Consider the following 18538-nt stretch of genomic DNA (forward strand, 5'->3'; position numbering starts at 1 on the left):
ACAGACTTTCTGCAGCTGCTGGTGCTCTCCCTGCACTGGCAGCCTCCTCTAGAATTGACCTTGTTTCCCACTTCAGAGTCATTAAAGTTTTCCGCATCACATCCTCTGCCTCCACGTAATCCTTTTTTGGTGTCCTTGTCTCGTGTTTCCAAGGAAGAAAGGCATTGCCTTGGGTGGTGGGGGGTAAGGTGCGGGCACGAGCAGACCTTTCATCATTCCCAGAGGAAGGGGAGGGTGGGACAGAGGGTAATGGGTCCCTTCCAGTCACTGTTCCTTGGAGCTAAGGAAGACATACTCAGCTGCTCCTAAGCCTGTAGCAATCGGTCCCTGCATTCTGGCATCAGGCGTTTGACACGGTCCCCCACAACATGCCTCCGTCTAAATTGGAGAGAGATGAGTTTGATGGGTGGACTGTTCAGTGGATGAGGGACTGGTTGTATGATCACCTCCAGAGGGTAGTGGTCAACGGCTCAATGCCCAGATGGAGATCAGTGACAACTGGTGCCCCTCCGGAGTCCGTACAGGGACCAGTACTGTTTAATACCTGCACCGATGACATAGACAGTGGGATCGAGTGCACCCTCAGCAAGTTCACAGATGTCACCAAGCTTTGTGGTACAGTTGACATGCTCGAGGGACAGGATGCCATCCAGAGGAACCCTGACAAGCTCAAGGATTGGGCCCATGTGAAGCTCCGGAACTTCAACAAGGCCAAGTGCAAGGTCCTGCCCCTGGGTCGGGGCAGCTTCCGGTATCAATACAGGCTGGGGGATGAAGGGCTTGAGAGCAGTCCTGCTGAGAAGGACTTGGGGGTACTGGTGGAGGAAAAGCTGGACATACGCTGCAACACACACTTGCAGCCCAGAAGGCCAGCCATATCCTGGGCTGCATCAAAAGAAGTGTGGCCAGCTGGTTGAGGGAGGTGATTTTCCCCCTCTACTCCGCTCTGGTGAGACCCCACCCGGAGTACTGCGTCCAGCTCTGGAGTCCTCAGCACAGGAAAGACATGAACCTGTGGAAGTGGGTCCAGAGGAGGGCCACAGAATTGATCAGATGGATGGAACACCTCTCCATCCATTGGGGTTGCTCAGCCTGGAGAAGAGAAGGCTCTGGGGAGACCTTATTGCAGCCTTTCAGTACAGAAAGGGGCTCTATAAGAAGGTTGGAGACAATCTTTTTAGCAGGGCCTGTAGCGATAGGACAAGGGGTAGTGGTTTTAAACTACAAGAGAGTAGATTCAGACCAGCTATAAGGGAGACATTTTTTACAATGAGGGTGGCGAACACTGGAACAGGCTGCCCAGAGAGGTGGTAGATGCCCCACTCTTGGACACATTCAAGGTCAGGCTGGACTGGGCTCTGAGCAATCTGACCTAGTTGAAGATGTCCCTGCTTATTGCAGAGGGGGTGGACTAGATGACCTTTAAAGGTCCCTTCCAACCCAAACTATTCCACGATCCTATGTTTCCATGATTTTACGGTTCAATGGTTTCTATGATCTCTGCTGAGATAACAGCCCCATAGCCTTACAGCACATTCCGCAGTGAGGAACCTGGTGCTGCTGGAGGTTTTGACTGGTCAGCAGCTCACAAGCTTGTGCAGAAGGGAGTTCCTCGTGCTCTGGATAGCAGCTCTGAGCTGGGAACAGAAGCTCAGTCGGAAGATGGCCCCAAAGGGTGCAGGAGTGGGCGTGGAAACAGCTTGTACAACAGTCCCCAAACCTTCTTCTCCTCATCCTCCCACCTGTTCCCAGAAGGACAGGGCATGGTCTGCGCATGAGGGCAAGGACAGCAAGGGCAGGTCACCAATAAACCCTCCACCCCTCCCCCCCGCCCCCAACAGTTCCTTCCACAGTCCAGCAGTCGCACGGATATGCAGAGCTAAGGCGACTCACAGATTGATGTAGGAATGAGCTTGGCCAGACTACACGCTAGGGCCCTCACTCCAGATAAAGCATGACAGGTTCCTCTTAGATTGGCTGCCCCGGCTGAAGTTACAGGAGGTTGGAAGACAAGATACTGAAATCAATCCAATTTTGAAAGCGCTCCCTCTCCAGACAAGAGCAACCCAGTTTGTATTGGTGAGACTCAGTGTGCCAGCTATTGTTAATTGTGATTGTGATTGTGATGAACAGAATCTACAGGAAGTCCACAAGAAGCTGGGAGGGGGCACAGCCGGGGCAGCTGACCCAAACTGGCCAAAGGGATACTCCATACCATATGCTGTCATGCTCAGCATATGGGCTAGGGGGAGTTGGCTGTGGATGGCCGCAGCTCAGGAACTAGCTGGGGATTGGTCAGCAGTTGGTGAGAAACTGTGGTGGGCCTGACTTATTTTGTATATTATTATTTTGATCCATTATTGTTATTGTTATTACTGTTGTTGTTAATGTTGTTGTTGTCACCATTCTTCTTCTTCTTCTTATTGTTATCATCAACATTTTCCTTTTCTGTCCCATTAAATTGATTATACCTTAACCCAGAAGCTTTACTTTTTTTCGTTTTTCTCCCATCCCACTGTGGGGAGAGTGAGCTAACGGCCGTGTGGTTGTTTTAGCTGCCTGCCGGCTTAAATCACAACACAGCATATGCCCCGCTTGGCTGAGGCCTGTCCCTGTGCACAGAGGAGCTCCCCAAACAGTTTGGTGAAGCCTGATGTGTGCGCCCATGTGTTCCTGATCCTGCCAGGCTGAAAACATCAATGTCTGATGAACGTTTGTCCTTTGCAGACCTACAAGGATTCAAAAGGATGATTGCAAGTTCAGCGAGAGGTCAGATCATCCCACACTTGTGGATTCAGCCTCCACAATCGCCTGAGTGAAAATAGATCTGCTGCAAGATGGACTTTCGATTGAATGCCATCCTATAGTTCGACCGAACTGAGTAGAGTGGGGGAAACTGTGACGGGGGTTGTCAAATGCACCGTGAAACCTTGGTTCATCTCTCGTGCTCCTCCTCACTCATGGATTTCAACTTTCTTGAGGATTGGGGGATCCAGTTCTTGCTCAAGCTGCGCGTCAGCACCGTTATCTTCTCAAGAAATGCCTCCTCTGGAAAGGTCCACTCTGATGAGGTTTGGAGGAAAACTCAGAGAACAAATGAAGGGTTTTGGTTACTTTTCAGAGAAAGCCCCCTTTTTGCAAGGGACTGACTGCTAGGCTCAGATGAGTCTCTGACTGGTTCCTTCCAGCCCTTGGTGCTGTGCGGAGCACACAGATGAGAATGCACAAGCGCCCTCTGCACAGCCCATGGCAAATAATCTCCTGCCCTAGAGTGTGCAGGGAAACCACTTCCGGGGCAGGGGTTCTTCTACCACCTTCTCCTTCCTCTCAAGCCACTGACACTGCCTCCTTCTGGAAGAGAATATAATGGCCTGCAGATCTCCAAGTGCACTGAGGAAATAGTGCTGCAAGAGAAGAGCTCCCTTTCCCCCAAGCTCAGCCTGGCACAGATGCATCCCCTCCCTCCCCTGCGTTGTGGCACTAGCCAAGGAAGCTCCCTGCACCAGGGTGTCTTGCACAGCACAGAGGTACAATGGATGGGAACAGCAAAGTAGTGAGTGTCTTTGGGCAGGAGCTCTGAGACCTCAATTCAGTGTGGATCCCATAGCACAATAATGCCAAGGTAAAAAAAACCAACAACAAAACCAATCAGTTAAAAAAAAAGTTTCTAACATCTAAATAGAATTTCCCAGGTTCCAAATCGTGCCCATTGCCTCTCGTCCTTCCCCTGTGCGCTTTGGAAAGAGCCTGCCTCCATCTTTTCCACATCCTCAGGGCACATAGACAGATCTCCCTTGAGCCTTCTTTTCCTAGGGCCCTGTTCCCTCAGGCTCTCCTGGTACATCATGTCCTCAAGCCCCCGGACTGCCTTGGGGGCTTCTGCTGCACTCGCTCCCGCATGTCAATATCTTTCCTATATACTGAGGAGCCCCAAAGTGAACACCGGACCCCGGGCATGGTCTCATGAGTGACAAACAGAGGAGAAGGATCACTTCCCTGGGTCTGCTGGCTACACTTTTGCTAAGACATCTCAGAGTGCAGTGGGTCTGCTTTGCCACAAGGGCACAATGCTGACTCACCTTCAGCCACTGGCCACCAGGCATCCCCTGCCTTCCCAGGTACCTACAGAATGCTCTAAGCTACATCAAGAAGCTGAAAGGTGCCTGTCCCCAGAGGAACTGGTAGCTCCTGACTCAGGCCTTTGGAGGAAGATCCCATGGCGAGCAGTCTCCTTTTCTTTGAAGACCAGGGAAGAGGCAACAATGGGCCAGCAATTTTGTCTACGGACCTGGGGTAAGGTCTGGGCAAGGTGAGCCATTCATGGCATGAGGCTGTGCCAGAAGTCATGCCGACGAGCATGTAAAGAACTCTTCCCTAAGCTCCCTGCAGCCACAGAGTGCTTCCAGCTCTCCAACCCCGACTGTGATCAAAGAAACACAGAAATGGAGAGTACGTTAACTCAGCAGGTTATTTCATGTGTTCTGCCTGCACTTCTCAGTGACTGCTTCGAGTCCACAGCAGCAATATTGAGTATCATAGAATCATAGAAAGGTTTGTGTTGGAAGGGACCTTAAAGATCAGCTGGTTCCAACCCCCTGCCATGGGCGGGGACAGCCTCCACTAGACCACGTTGCCCAAAGCCCCATCCAACCTGCCCTTGAACACTTCTGGGGATCCAGGGGCAGACGCAGCTTCTCTGGGCAACCTGTGCCAGTGCCTCACCACCCTCACAGGGAAGAATTTCTTCCTAACGTCTAATCTAAATCTACCCTCCTTCAGTTTAAAGCCCTTACCCCTTGTCCTATCACTACATGCCCTCGTAAAATATATTAGAAGATAACAAAGAAGTGTTTGGACTAATGACTATAAATGCCTATAAAACCTAGAGGCAGGGATAGATGATGGGACCGCGTGGCCCACACAGTGACGGATCCTGGGCTTCCAGGAGTCATGAGCAGGGTGTCTGCAGGCCTTCCACCAAATTCTGTATCTTTAAGAGAAAGTGTGGTCTGAACAGTGATGGAGTCTGACAACACATAATCCAAATTTTATTGAGGCAATAAAACAGATAATCAACAACATGCCTATATGGTGACCCGATCACTGGTAGTAAACACATAAGCAATGCTATGGCTGTGGCGGACTGTCAGGGATACTGAATGTCCAAGTCACCTGACAGCAACAGTAAATCTCACAAATATTTCTTGAATGTGGGCAAGAGTTCCACAGTCCCTTGGCTCCACCAAGGGTAGCGTGACTTGAGAGAATACCTTACATGGATAATGTGGGCCACATCCTGCCTATGCTGCCAATGCTGGTGAAGCACAGGGTGTCAGTAGGCACTATGTTAGAAAGATAGGGTAGGGTAGGGTAGGGTAGGGTAGGGTAGGGTAGGGTAGGGTAGGGTAGGGTATTTTTCTGGCAGGGACCTACGACGATCATCTAGTCCAACTGCCTGACCACTTTAGGGCTGACCAAAAGTTAAATCATGGTATTAAAGGCATTGTCCTAATTGGGAACTGTAGCGCACAGACCATCTGTGCATGACCTATATAAGCTAGAAACTTATTTTTACACTGCCTGACTGTGTATCCAGCTATCCCTCACTTTATCAGCTCACTCATTCCGCTCATTGTCCACCTCACTTTCTATAATCTAGAAAACGCTGATCCATGTCTCTGTACAATCTTATATTGCAGGCTCATGTCAATCCTGATACGTAAGTCTGCCAGATCATACTGCTTTCAACAGCATCTCACAAGGGTCTGAGTTTTTTCCATATCAACTAATGACCTGTAGTTTCTCATTCAGAGGAAGACATAAACTTTCCTGCTTCTCATTCTGCTTGTGCTTCTTACCAAATATTTTTATAATATGCCACATTATCCGCCAATGCCTGGTACTTCAGCATTTCATTTTTTCTAGCACTGAACTAGCTTTCTTTGTATGGCTTAGAGGACTTTGTCAATTCCTATATATGTATACCTCTTTTTCACAGAATGATAGAATCATAGGATGGTTTGGGTTGGAAGGCACCTTTAAATACCACCTTGTCCAAACGCTCTGCCATGAGTAGGGACATCTTTCGTTACATCAGTTGCTCAAAGCTCCATCCAACCTGATTTTGGTTTAGTCAATATTTCTAGAAGAGAAGGTCCATATGGTCTCTACTTCTTTCTTCCTCTAAACATCTGTGTAAGAAGAATACATCAAAAGGAACTTGCAGACATGAAAAAAAGTGTGGAGTCTGAGTGCTCCTTTTAGGCCCAATCATTCTTACATGAAAAATATGTCGGCTCTCAACAGAACAAGTCAAGTTTGCAGGGCTTGGAGCAGACGGGGCTCTTCCTACCAGCAGGAAGAGCACTGAGGCCCGCTTGTCCCGGAAGTCTGGGGGCATCTCATCCCAGCACTCATCAGAAGCATCCGTGCGGGAATGGGCATGACATAACCAGGAAATGCAAAGGCAGCATAGAGGGAAACAGCAACACATCCCTGGGATGTTTCCGTTCATTAGGAGCAGGCAGGAAAATTGTAGCTTATGCAGCACTGCCTTTGGGCCTCAGGCAGTCTAGAGGCCAGTATAAAAGCCAGACCAACTGGTCGCTCTCTCAACCACTTCCGTCACCTCCTTCTCCTTGGGAAACAGGTGAGTTGGAACCCCCTTTTCTCCTCCGCCTCCTCCTCTAGGATGGACTCTTGCCTTCCAGGACATCCCAGGGGATACCTGCTCCTTGGTCTTATGTTAGTGCTCTGCGATCGTGATCACGGGAGAGAGCAGAGGAGAGACGGTCTGCCATGGAGATAGGCTGGGGCTGGGCTGAGGTAGCTTCTTGGCCACAGGCTAGGCAGGAGGATCCCTGGGCCTGGCTGCTATCTGAAGAGCCCCGCTGGGCTCAGGCAAAGAAGCCCTTGTTCCCCCCTGCACAGCCTCTACCTCCCCACCCAGCAGGTGCCTTGGCTTCCTGTTGGTGGGGTTGCAGGCTCTTCCTCAGGTGCCCCTGTGCTCTGCTTCCCCCTGTCCTCTCTCCCAGGTTCATCTCTACCTTTGAGACATGTCCTGCTATGACCAGTGCCAGCCCTGCCAGCCCTGCGGCCCGACCCCGCTGGCCAACAGCTGCAACGAGCCCTGTGTCAGGCAGTGCCAGAACTCCACCGTCGTCATCCAGCCCTCCCCCGTGGTGGTGATTCTTCCTGGCCCCATCCTCAGCTCCTTCCCACAGAGCACTGCCGTGGGCTCCTCCACCTCTGCTGCTGTTGGCAGCATCCTCAGCCGTGACGGAGTGCCCATCAGCTCTGGGTGCTGTGACCTCTCCTGCATCACCAGCCGCTACTGTGGCAGCAGAAGGTGCCCCCCTTGCTAAAGCCACTGGCGACAGCCCAGACCAGGAGCCCTGTGAACGCAGAAGATGATGCCAGACTGAAGGACGGAAATTGTGGCCATTGCTTTGAGAGGGGCTGGGCATGCCCCGCTCCTCCGGCAAAGGGTGTCAGCCCTTTGGAAGGGGCCAGCCTGGGCTCCCTGAAAACATGGCCAATGCCTCTCGTTCCCTTCCTCCACTCTCTCCTTTTCCTTTGTCGTTTTCCGCTCCCCTGGGCCATCAGGCCAGCCAAAGGCAGCTTGGGGGCACCTGCCTGCCCCTCTCCCTCTGCGGGGCACTGACTCTTGGCTGCCCGTGGGGATCCTTCCACTGCGGGCTCCTCTTGGAGACATCTTGTTTCCCTCTTTGGACTCATTAAACCCTGCTGCATCCCAGCCTCAGGCTCTGTGTGGTCCTTTCCTCTCTGGATGCTCTCTACAGCTGTCCAGGGAGACAGGAGATCTGCTGGGAGGGAACAAACGGGTGAGCCGGTGGAGCCCTTCTCATTCCTAGAGGATTGGGAGGGCAGGACACACTGTCTGTGGGCCTGCTTCACTCCCTGTCCCTTGCAGCTCAGAACGACATCTCTGCCTCCTCCACAGCCAGCAAGGTTTTTTGCAGGGGCCTGCAAGACGACACAGAGGAGCGACTGACAGTTCCTCCCATGGCACTGCAGAGAGAGCGCCGATCAGAATAGCCCACGCTCGCTCTTTGCAGCTCATGGCAAGTGCAATCCCATCCTGGGGTGCAGGGGAAGAACAGTTGCAAGGCAGAAGCTCTCTCACCACCTTCTCCTCTTCTCTGCATCTACTAGTCCCAGCCCCTGACAGGAAGAGGATCTTTGTTTGCAGATCTCTGGGTGCCTCGTGGAAACAGGGGTGCCAAGGGAGAACCGAGAGCGCTTTCCCCAGAGCTCAGCCTTGCACAGAAGGGCCTCCTACCAGGAGGCCAAGAGAGGAGAACTGTACTGTGCCCCTCCTCCCAGCTCCCACCTCTCCCAAAGCCGACCAATCATGGGGAACAGCCTTTGGTGCTTGAACCTCAGAAACCTGGGACTACAAAGACAGCCAAGATCTTCTGCACTGACCGACCCATGAAACACTGAGCGTGGATGGGTTGGAAAGGAGAGGCAATGCGGGCTGGATGGTTGGGGAAAGGAATGCAGGTGAAGGGGGGTCTGGGACAACCAAGGGAGCAGGTGTTTCTTCTCTGTCATCAGTTCTGATGCAGGACCTTTGCTAGCAGAGTCAGAAAGAGCAGAAGCAAGCACAGAAGCTCCCATTCACAGCTTTCCTCCCACACGGCCTTCGCAATCTCCTTGTTCGTTTCAGCCTTGTGGCAGGAGAGTTGGCGGGCTGTGCTCTGCCTGTGGCTGTCAACCTGCCACTACTTCCCAGGTACACAAGCACAAAGGCCAGTTGACATCATTGCCCCCACCCTCTGAGGGGAACAGCAGTGGGAGAAAGAGACTGCTCCTGACGGCACAGATGCACAGCAAAAACCCCCACGTAAATGATAAACGCTCATGGCACTTCTGATTGCCACAGTTGGTGCCAAACAACAGGGACCTTGGCTGGCTTCCAGACACCCAGCCAGCTGCTCTCTCACTCTCCTTCCTCTATGGGACAGGAGGAAGAGAAAGTAAGGTGGAAAAGATCATGGGTCGAGATAAAGGCACAGAGATTACCTACCATTTGCCGTCACAGGCAAAACAGACTTGACTTGGGGAAGATTCCTTTAACTTATTACTAGTGAAAAATAGAGCCGGATGGTGAGAAAGAGTGAAAAATCCTTCAAATACCTTCACTGCATCCTCTCCTCCTTTTCACAGACTCAACCTCCCTCCTTCATTCACGGCTCTTCTATTTCCTCCACCCCCAAGCAGCGCAGTGGGATGCGGCATGGGGGGTTGTAGTCAGTACACAACAAGTCCTTTCTGCCGCAGTTTCCTCTGCACATTTTTCCCTGCTCCAGTCTGAGCACTTCCCATAGGTTGCAGTCTTTCAAAACCAGCTCCAGCGTGGGTCCTGTCCACAGGCTGCAGTCCTTCCAGATAAGACTGCTCCAGCGTGGGTCCTCCAGGGGCCACAGTTTCTGCCAGCAGCCTGCTTCTGCACGGGCCCTGCACAGGCCACACTTCCTGCAGGGGATATCCTAGAATGCTGGAGTGGTTTGGGCTGGAAGGGACCTCAAAGCCCATCCAGTTCCAAACCCCCTGCCATGGGCAGGGACACCCTCCACTAGACCACGTTGCCCAAAGCCCCATCCAGCCTGGCCTTGAACATGTCGAGGGATGGGCCATCCACAACTTCTCTGGGCCTGTTCCGAGGATGTCACGTGGCACAATGTCAAATGTTTTGCACAAGTCCAGGTGTACAGCACCAGTTGTTCTTCCCTTATCCACCAACGCTGTAACCCCATTGTAGGAGGCCACCAAATTTGTCAGGCATGAAGGAGGATCTCCTCCATGAGGATTCCAGGAGGATCTCCTCCATCATCTTGCTGGGCACAGGTGAGACTGACCGTCCTGTAGTTCCCCAGCTCTTCCTTTTTTTCCCCTTTTTAAAAATGGGGATTGCGTTTCCCCTTTTCCAGTCAGTGAGAACTTCACCACTCCAGCACAGCTTCTCAAATACGGTGTAGAGTGGCTTAGCCGCTTCATCCATGAGTTCCCTCAGGACGTGCGGAGGCATCTCATCAGGTCTCATGGACTTGTGCGCCTTCAGGTTCCTTAGATGGTCTCGAACCTGATCTCCTCCGACAGTGGCTGGTTCTTCATGCTCCCAGTCCCTGCCTCTGCTTTCTGACTCTTGGGTGGTGTGGCTAGAGCACTTGCCAGTGAAGACTGAGGCAAAATATTGTTGAGTACCTCGGTCTTCTCCATGTCCCCGGTAACCAGGTCTCCCATTTCATATGGGAGGGGTTCCACATTTTCCCTAGTCTTCCTTTTATCACTGACGTACCTATGTAAGGTTTTCTTCTTGTCCTTGACATCCCTGGCCAGTTTTAATTCTATCAGGGCTTTAGCCTTTCCTAACCTGATCCCTGTGTGCTTGGACAATTTCTCTGTATTCCTCCCAGCCTACCTGCCCTTGCTTCCACCCTCGGTAGGCATCCTCAGTGTGTTTGAGTTTGTCCGGGAGCTTCTTGTTGATCCATGCAGGCCTCCTGCTGTTTTTACCTGCCTTCCTCTTTGTTGGGATGCATCGTTCCTGACCTTGGAGGACGTGATCCTTGAGTCCTTGTCTCTAAATTGGAGAGACACGCATTCGATGGATGGACCACTCGGTCGACAAGGAATTGGCTGGATGGTCACACTCAAAGGGCTGTGGTCAATGGCTCAATGTCCAAGTGGAGAGCGGGGGGGGGGGTGGCGTTCCTCTGCGGTTGGTACTGAGACCGACACTGTTTAACATCTTTGTTGGCGACATAGACAGTGGGATCCAGTGCACCCAACGACACCAAGCTGTGTGGTGTGGTCGACACGCTGGAGGGGAGAGATGCCATCCAGAGGGACCTTGACAGGCTGGAGAGGTGGGCCCATGCAAACCGCATGAAGTTCAACAAGGCCAAGTGCAAGGTCCTGCACGTGGGTCGGCGCAATCCCAAGCACGACTGTAGGCTAGGCGGGGAATGGATTGAAAGCAGCCCTGAGAAGAAGGACTTGGGGGTGTTGATTGATGAGAAGCTCAACATGAGCCGGCAGTGTGCGCTTGCAGCCCAGAAAGCCAACCGTGTCCTGGGCTGCATCAAAAGAAGTGTGACCAGCAGGTCGAGGGAGGTGATTCTGCCTCTCTACTCTGCTCTTGCGAGACCCCACCTGGAGTACTGTCTCCAGCTCTGGGGACCCTACTACAAGAGAGACATCAAGCTGTTGGAGAGAGTCCAGAGGAGGCCACAAAGCTGATCAGAGGGCTGGAGCACCTCTCCTAGGAGGACCGGCTGAGAGAGTTGGGCTGGTTCAGCCTGGAGAAAAGAAGGCTCCGGGGAGATCTAATTGCGCCTTACCAGTACCTGAAGGGGGCCTACAGGAAAGATGGTGAGGGACTGTTTATCAGGGAGTGTGGTGGTAGGACAACGGGTAGTGGGTTTAAGCTGAAGGAGGGTCGATTTAGATTAGATGTTAGAAAGAAATTCTTTACTGTTAGAGTGGTGAGGCACTGGAACAGGTTGCCCAGGGAGGTTGTGGAGGCCCCATCCCTGGAAGTGTTTAAGGCCAGGTTGCATGAGGCTTTGGGCAATGTAGTCTAGTGAAGGGTGTCCCTGCCCGCAGCAGGGGGGGTTGGAACTAGGTGATCTTTGAGGTCCCTTCCAACGCAAACCATTCTATGATTCTATGATTCTATGCATATTGGCAAGCTTTCTTGGGCCTCTCTTCCCTCCAGGGCTTTGTCCCATGGTACTCTACCAAGTAGGTCCCTGAAGAGGCCAAAGTCTACTCTCCTGAAGTTCAAGGTAGCGAGCTTGCTGTGGGCCCTCCTTGCTGCGGAATGGGGGGTTGTGGTCAGTGCATAACAGCTCCTTTCTGCACAAAGAGGGACTTTTCCTGTGTCGCTCATGAAGAAGCAGCAGGGTTTCAGCGGCTTGCCCTAAATCACGTGTCCCTGCCTTCACAGACACAGTTGCTAGGCCCTCAGACTCAGGATTTTATGGGGGACATGGAATTCCTGGTGCTTCGTCGCCAAAGGCGTTTGAATCAAAGCTCTTGGCTTTCTTGGCCTTCCTCCCTGTACATAAAGCAAGAAGTGGAGGGCACAGGAGGCAGAGACTGCATTTCAGTTCTCTGAGCACCTCTCTGCCAGGCCAAAGGCACCACCATTCAGCTGTAGATGGACTCCTGCTGGCAAGGGCAACCCGCTACTCTGCGGTGCTCATGGACACACCAGGGGAGCAGGAGAGAGTCCCCCTGCTATGACCTGCGCATGCCCTTGTGATGAGGGTCACACAAGTACAGACTGACACACGTGTGCTCATGCACGCCTGCACGGAGCCATGCCAAAAGCTGTACGCTCACATAAAGCCAGGAAAACATCAGCAGCTGTGGCCTCTGCTGAGGAGATGCTGGGGACCACGCTGGCAGGACAGGAGTCAAGTACCCCGGGGAAGGACCGGGCCCCAGACATGCTCACGGTGTTGCCTGAGGACCTGCAGAGTCTGCACAGAGAGGTGATGAGGCCAATGAGCCCAGCAAACTCATCCTGTCAGCACTGTTAGTGTTGCAAGAGGGTCAAAGCCTCCCAGCAGAAGCCCACCTGTGTGCAACAATGAGCGACCGTCAGAGAGATGTGCCACGTCCTCTCAAATGGCAGTCCTTGGGCATGCGGTGCCCACATCCTAACCCCAAACAAGCCCACAGGAATGACCCAGGTGCACATCAGTTGCCTGCACAGGACGCCGTCAGCACTGGAGCCGAGTCTTCTGCCTGCGCTGACGTGTTTCTGCCCCGGAAATCCTCGGGCCTCTTGTCCCGGCACTTACAGAAGCCTTCCCATGGGGAAGCACGTGGCATAAGCCAGGAAATGAAAAGGCAGCAGTGCAGGAAACCAGGACACAGCCCATGCCATTAGCTTGGATGCTTTGCATTAGACATGAGCTTGTCAGAACATCATTATTACTTGCACAAGGGGTGCCTCCGGGCCTGAGGCAGCGCGGGACTCCTATAAAAGGCAGCCCAGGTCTCTGCTCTCTCATCCACTTCCCTCGCCTCCTTCTCCTTGGGAATCAGGTGAGTGGGAAGCCTCTTCTCCTCCTCCTTCGAGAACAGGTCTTTCCTCGATGCATGTCTCCGCTGATATGGACTGCGCTAGCCCAGGGCTGGGAGCTGCTTCTCATGGGAGAGGCAAGGGGAGAGAAGGTCTTCCGCAGAGAGGGGCTGGGACTTAGGTGAGCCAGCTCCTGGGCTGTGAGCTGGGCAGCACATGCTGGGCCAGGAGGTGCCTTGCCTCCTGCGTGGTTGGGTGCGGTGCTGCTTTTCAGGTGCCCCTGTTTTCTACTTCTCCCTACCCTCTCTCCCAGGTGAACCTCTGGCCCAGAGACATGTCCTGCTCCAACCAGTGCCAGCCCTGCCAGCCTTGCCTGCCCTGCCAGCCCTGCGGCCCGACCCCGCTGGCCAACAGCTGCAACGAGCCCTGCGTCAGGCAGTGCCAGAACTCCATAGTCGTCATTGAGCCCTCCCCCGTGGTGGTGACCCTGCCCGGCCCCATCCTCAGCTCCTTCCCACAGAACACCGTTGTGGGCTCCTCCACCTCCGCTGCTGTTGGCAGCATCCTCAGCCGTGACGGAGTGCCCATCAGCTCTGGGTGCTGTGACCTCTCCTGCATCACCAGCCGCTACTGTGGCAACAGATGTCAACCCTGCTGAATCTGCTGGCAGCTTCCCCTGGCAAGATCCTCCCAAGACCTCAGAACGTGCTGCTGGAGAGGAGACAGAGATTCAGGGCATTCTATGTAGAGCTTTGGGCCATCGTTTCCTTCTTCCACTCCTCTCTCTCTCTCTTTCCTTTCCTGTTGCTGTCTCTCAAGACCAGCCTAGCGGGGACCTGTTGGCCTCCCTCCCTCTGCAGGGCGGGCAGGCCGACGGACAACACCCTGCAGGAGCTCTACTGCTTCTTAGTGGCTGACCCTGGTGCTCCCTGTGAGCCACCTCCTTTTCTTCTTTAGACTCATTAAAGTTGTGCTGCATTCAAGCCTGGGCCTCCGAGTCCTCCTTCCTTCTGTGGCAAGTCTTCTGGTCTGCTCAGGGGAAAAGGTGGGGGAAGGGGAGAAGAAAAACTGTGCCACACATCCCTGCACAGAGATGGTTGTGTCTCCAGTGAGGAAGGTGGCTAGCAGCCTGGGCAGGATGGTGGAGCTGCAGCAGGTCCCCAGGCCAGACAGATTCATCAGGAAGAAGTACATGGGTGTGTGGAGATGCGGGTCTCTGACCACCAGCACAATGATGAGTATGTTCCCAACCATGGTCACTGTGTCTATGGCCAGACAGAGGAGAAAGAGAGGTGTCTGGAGCTCACGGGCATCCCCCAGTCCCAGCAAGAGGAACTCCATCAGCAATGTCTGGTTGACCCATTTTCCTCTCTGCCTGCTGTGTTGTAGATCTTTCTTCTTCCCACTTGCCAGGTAGGCGAGCTGCAAGATAGAGCTCTTGTTGATGTTGGATGTTCACACACCCCTGAGAGTTTTCCTGTTGTCTGTAAGTAAAAAGGGGAAGGGGAATCACACCAACTTCATGACAGCTGTCTCCTGGGCTGGGAAGAGCTGCTCTGTGAGGTACTCCTCTTGAGAGAGGGCCCCAAAATAAGTGCTGTACCTGGAGAGTAGCATGCAGTCTAATGTGAGAAAGCTGAAGATGAGAAACTGATCCCCGAGACAAAAGTAAGATAGAGAGAGACATAAAGGTAAAGATGATAAAGAAGATAAAGATGATAAAGTTAAAGATGGTAAAGGTAAAGCTAAAGCTAAAGCTAAAGTGGAATTTCACTGCGAGAGATGAACTGACATGTGCAAGCACCCTGGACCCACACACCTACAGCTCAGCTGAGGTATGGGAGTGCCCCCAAGCTGGCTTCTGCACAGCAGCAGCACAGCTCCAACTGAGCAGTTACAGCCTCACTGCCCGAGAACTCAGCAATGCCGAGGACACAGAGGCAATATCTGGAGGAAGGAGTGAGCTCTGGAAGTCACCTAGGAAAGGACAAGACAGAGGCACAGGTCTTGTATAAGTGACGCCACGCAAACTCCCATGAGCTAAGTAACAACACTAAATTTGCCTGTGCAAATACAGTGTCTACGTGTAACCCTCAGCATGAAGAACTGACTTCTCTGATGGTACCTTTGAACAAAACCCAGGGACTAGCTCTTACTCTCAATTTCTTCCTGTGCACTTCCTTCCCTTCCTTCTTATCTCTGCAGACCCCAACCCCTTCCACACAGGCAGCTACACTCCTGTACTCTGCTTCCAGCAGTTTCTGCTGTGAGTTATCAACAGCACCTGAATGTACCTGCTCTCCAAAGTCTCCCACTGCTTATCAGGATCAGGAATCAGGATCCTGAAGGGTCCTGCTGCATCTACCTCTCTCCTTGGGGCTACAGGCAGTGAGCTCTGTGTAACTAGTCCCGGGGGAAAGTGAGCTGGTGGAAGGTGTGTCAACAACTCCAGCAAGGGCTACCCCTCCCCAGACCTCTGTGGTAATTCAGCCTGCTCTGAGGAAGAGCAAATCTGAGGCAGAATAATAAGCAATGACTTCTGTAAACACTGCAGCAAAGACAAGGGAGACCCCAGGAAGGGGATTCAGATCTCCCCCGACAGAAGACTACATTGGAAATGACTCCTTCAGAATGAGGCAGCTGTGGCTCGTGACAGCCATCCTTCCCATGCCTACCAATGCTCAGTGGGGAGAAAAAGAAACAAGCAGCAGGCATTGTCTCCAATTCATGGTGATCTGCAAGGTGGGATGGGATAAGTCACCTTTGGGGGTGCCAGTCTCTGTCCTCAGAGGACCGGACCAAACCTCACTCTGGTGCCTAGGGGCTAGACCCATCAGGGTTGAAATGAGCTGAGCTGCCCATATGTCCCCATAGTTTTGAATCGTCTTTTCAGAATGAGAAATCCAAAGTGCCGTAACTGGTTTATCTCTCCACTTCCTGGCAAGACAGGAAAGGGTGGCCCCAGTGTAAATGGATTTTTGTGCCCTGGCTCTTCAGGACAGGTGAAATGAATCTCAAAGAAAAGGGTGAGTTTCTGCTGAGAGTTCACACTCTGAACTGTGAGCACCAACAAGGAGACGCCCACATCTGGACTCCACATGTGTGATCCTCATCTGGTTAGTAGTGGCTGAAGGAGGGAGACTGTCACCTGTGCACTAGAGCGTTTCCACTGCCTAGCGGGCCTCTTTGGCCTCCCACTGGCAATCCAAGAGGGGCAGAGTTGCCTCCCACTCTTGTGTCATAGCTCTCTGCCCCATATGGATGCCTCAAACAGTCCATGGGCAATAGAACTGCTTCCAGGGTCTTGTGTTCAGGCAATCCCACCCTAGTCCTGCATGTGGATGCTCAGCTGGAGGGTGCTGACTTTCCTTCTGGATCACGTCCTATGGATTTGGGCCTGTGTCTCAGGAAGGATAGCCAGTTCACTTTAGAGGGCCTAGGGTACCCCACTGACGTTACACTGCGGGTCCAGGTCAACCTGCCTCTCCTAGAGGTCCTGGGTCCTCACTGCCAGCCCTAAGCAGGGCCTTGCATAACCCAGTTTATGTCAGAGGACTACCGATTAAACTGATGTGGAATTGTCTGCAGCCCTCAGTGTCCTGCACTCATCTGTGCCTCAGGCCCCTTAGACATCTGAGGTCCTGCTTTTGGTTGCTCTCTGGGGCTGAAGAGGGCTCTAACACTCAATAGGTAGAATTCACCCCCAAATGAAACATCATCCCACCTAGCAAAGGAAGCAGTTACAGACACCCCAGAGCGGGTATGATCCAACCTCAGCAGGCTTTCTAACTACCATCAAGGACAGCAGAGCTGATGAGGATGGACATTGCCACATCCTTGGGCACAGGTACACGGGCCCAGCTGCGGATCTCATATCCAAGTGCCTGGAGCCCTGTCCATGGTGACCCAGCTGGCTTCCTGCCAGCCTGGAGCCAGACCAGGAGCCAGCTTGGGGAAAGGAGGTGCTGAATGTGAGACCGAGAAAAGTTACAGCAGTGCAGACCCCAGCAGGACATATGGATGCTCAGCTAAAGGTTACTGACTCCGCAAGTGGAGTCTATCTACCGATTTGAGTCTGTTGCCCAGTAAGCATTACCCAGTTCATTTAAGACAGCCTGCACTACTCTATTAGTCTTCCCTTCCCTTCCTACCCTGAGAAAGTGAGATCAACTTTTACAGATCTTCTCTGCAAGAAGCAAGAACACGAAGGACAGAATTTGCCTTGGAGGCTTGGTTCAATTGCCCCATGTTGCTGCTGATATGTAGATGCCCTGGAGTATTCGGAAGACGCACAAATCAGCACATGTGCATGAAAATTGGCACGTTTAGAGAGAAATTTCTCCCATGTCAGAACACATGTACAGAGGACATACATGAATCATCTCCAGAAGTACTGTTGCTTCTAGAGGGGAGGAGCACACAATCACTTCTGACTCAAGTGTTCTTTCTTTCTTTCTTTCTTTCTTTCTTTCTTTCTTTCTTTCTTTCTTTCTTTCTTTCTTTTCCTTCCTTCCTTCCTTCCTTCCTTCCTTCCTTCCTTCCTTCCTTCCTTCCTTCCTTCCTTCCTTCCTTCCTTCCCTCCTTCTTTCTCTCTTTCTCTCTTTCTCTCTCTCTCTCTCTCTTTCTCTCTCTCTCTCTCTCTTTCTCTCTTTCTTTCTGTCAGTTCTGCACTGACAGTTTGATATCAAGGAACACGTTGGAGCTGTACCAGACAAGTGAGATAGACAGAGCTGTATCATGCGAGCCAGATAGAGCACTGTGTCAGTGCAGGAGAGGGCTAGGCAGGAGTCTTTATCACAGAGGAAATGATTGATGACTTTTGGACCACAGAATGACATCATGTCTAGATGTCAGGAAGGCCGACAGAAAGAAAGGCTGCTTGCCGGGAGCTGAAGGCCAACCGAGCAGAAAAGACACGCTGAGACTGTTAGCCCCTCTGTTCATTAAGTCCTGGTAGATTCCTGTATCTGTGGACTGTTTTTTTCCCTCTGTGCACCATGCTTTGGGCCATTTCTCTTTGGTGGCCCTGGAGAGCAGCTGTGCCGGAAGACGACCAAAGCAGCCATGGTGACCAAAAGGAGTAATTAGCTGGATTTTCTTTCTTGAAGGAGTAAACATGCAAGAGTTTGCAGTGAGGTCTTCTGAGGTGACACACAAAGCTCATTCTTTGTGCCAAGGCGGGAGTGGGTTGGTTCAGAAGGAGAGACAGGAGAATCAGAGTTCGGCAAAGATAATGAGGAACCTGGAGAAAAGAGGTGGTCTATGCCTGTGGGAAACTGGAAGGTGAATGAGTAGGTTCATTTGCAGACAAAAACAGGGTAAGAAAATTGTGGTCTGCGTCCCAGTAGGAGAATGATTCTCGTTCTGTTCATGCCTAGTAAAAACTGAAAGACGCGTGAGGGAGGGTTCAGGGTTTCATGAGAAAAGGGAATTTGAGAGACAAAATGGTGACTACGTCACAATATGTGGGCACTA

At 52.3% G+C, this 18538-nt stretch overlaps 1 pseudogene; it reads left to right on the plus strand.

Moving 5' to 3' along the window:
• The first annotated feature begins 12949 nt into the window (after positions 1-12949).
• LOC142605013 (feather keratin Cos1-1/Cos1-3/Cos2-1-like) lies at positions 12950-13721 on the plus strand (annotated as a pseudogene).
• The last annotated feature ends 4817 nt before the right edge of the window (positions 13722-18538 follow it).

Source organism: Balearica regulorum, chromosome 24, assembly GCF_011004875.1.
Source record: "Balearica regulorum gibbericeps isolate bBalReg1 chromosome 24, bBalReg1.pri, whole genome shotgun sequence".
Lineage (NCBI taxonomy): Eukaryota > Metazoa > Chordata > Aves > Gruiformes > Gruidae > Balearica > Balearica regulorum.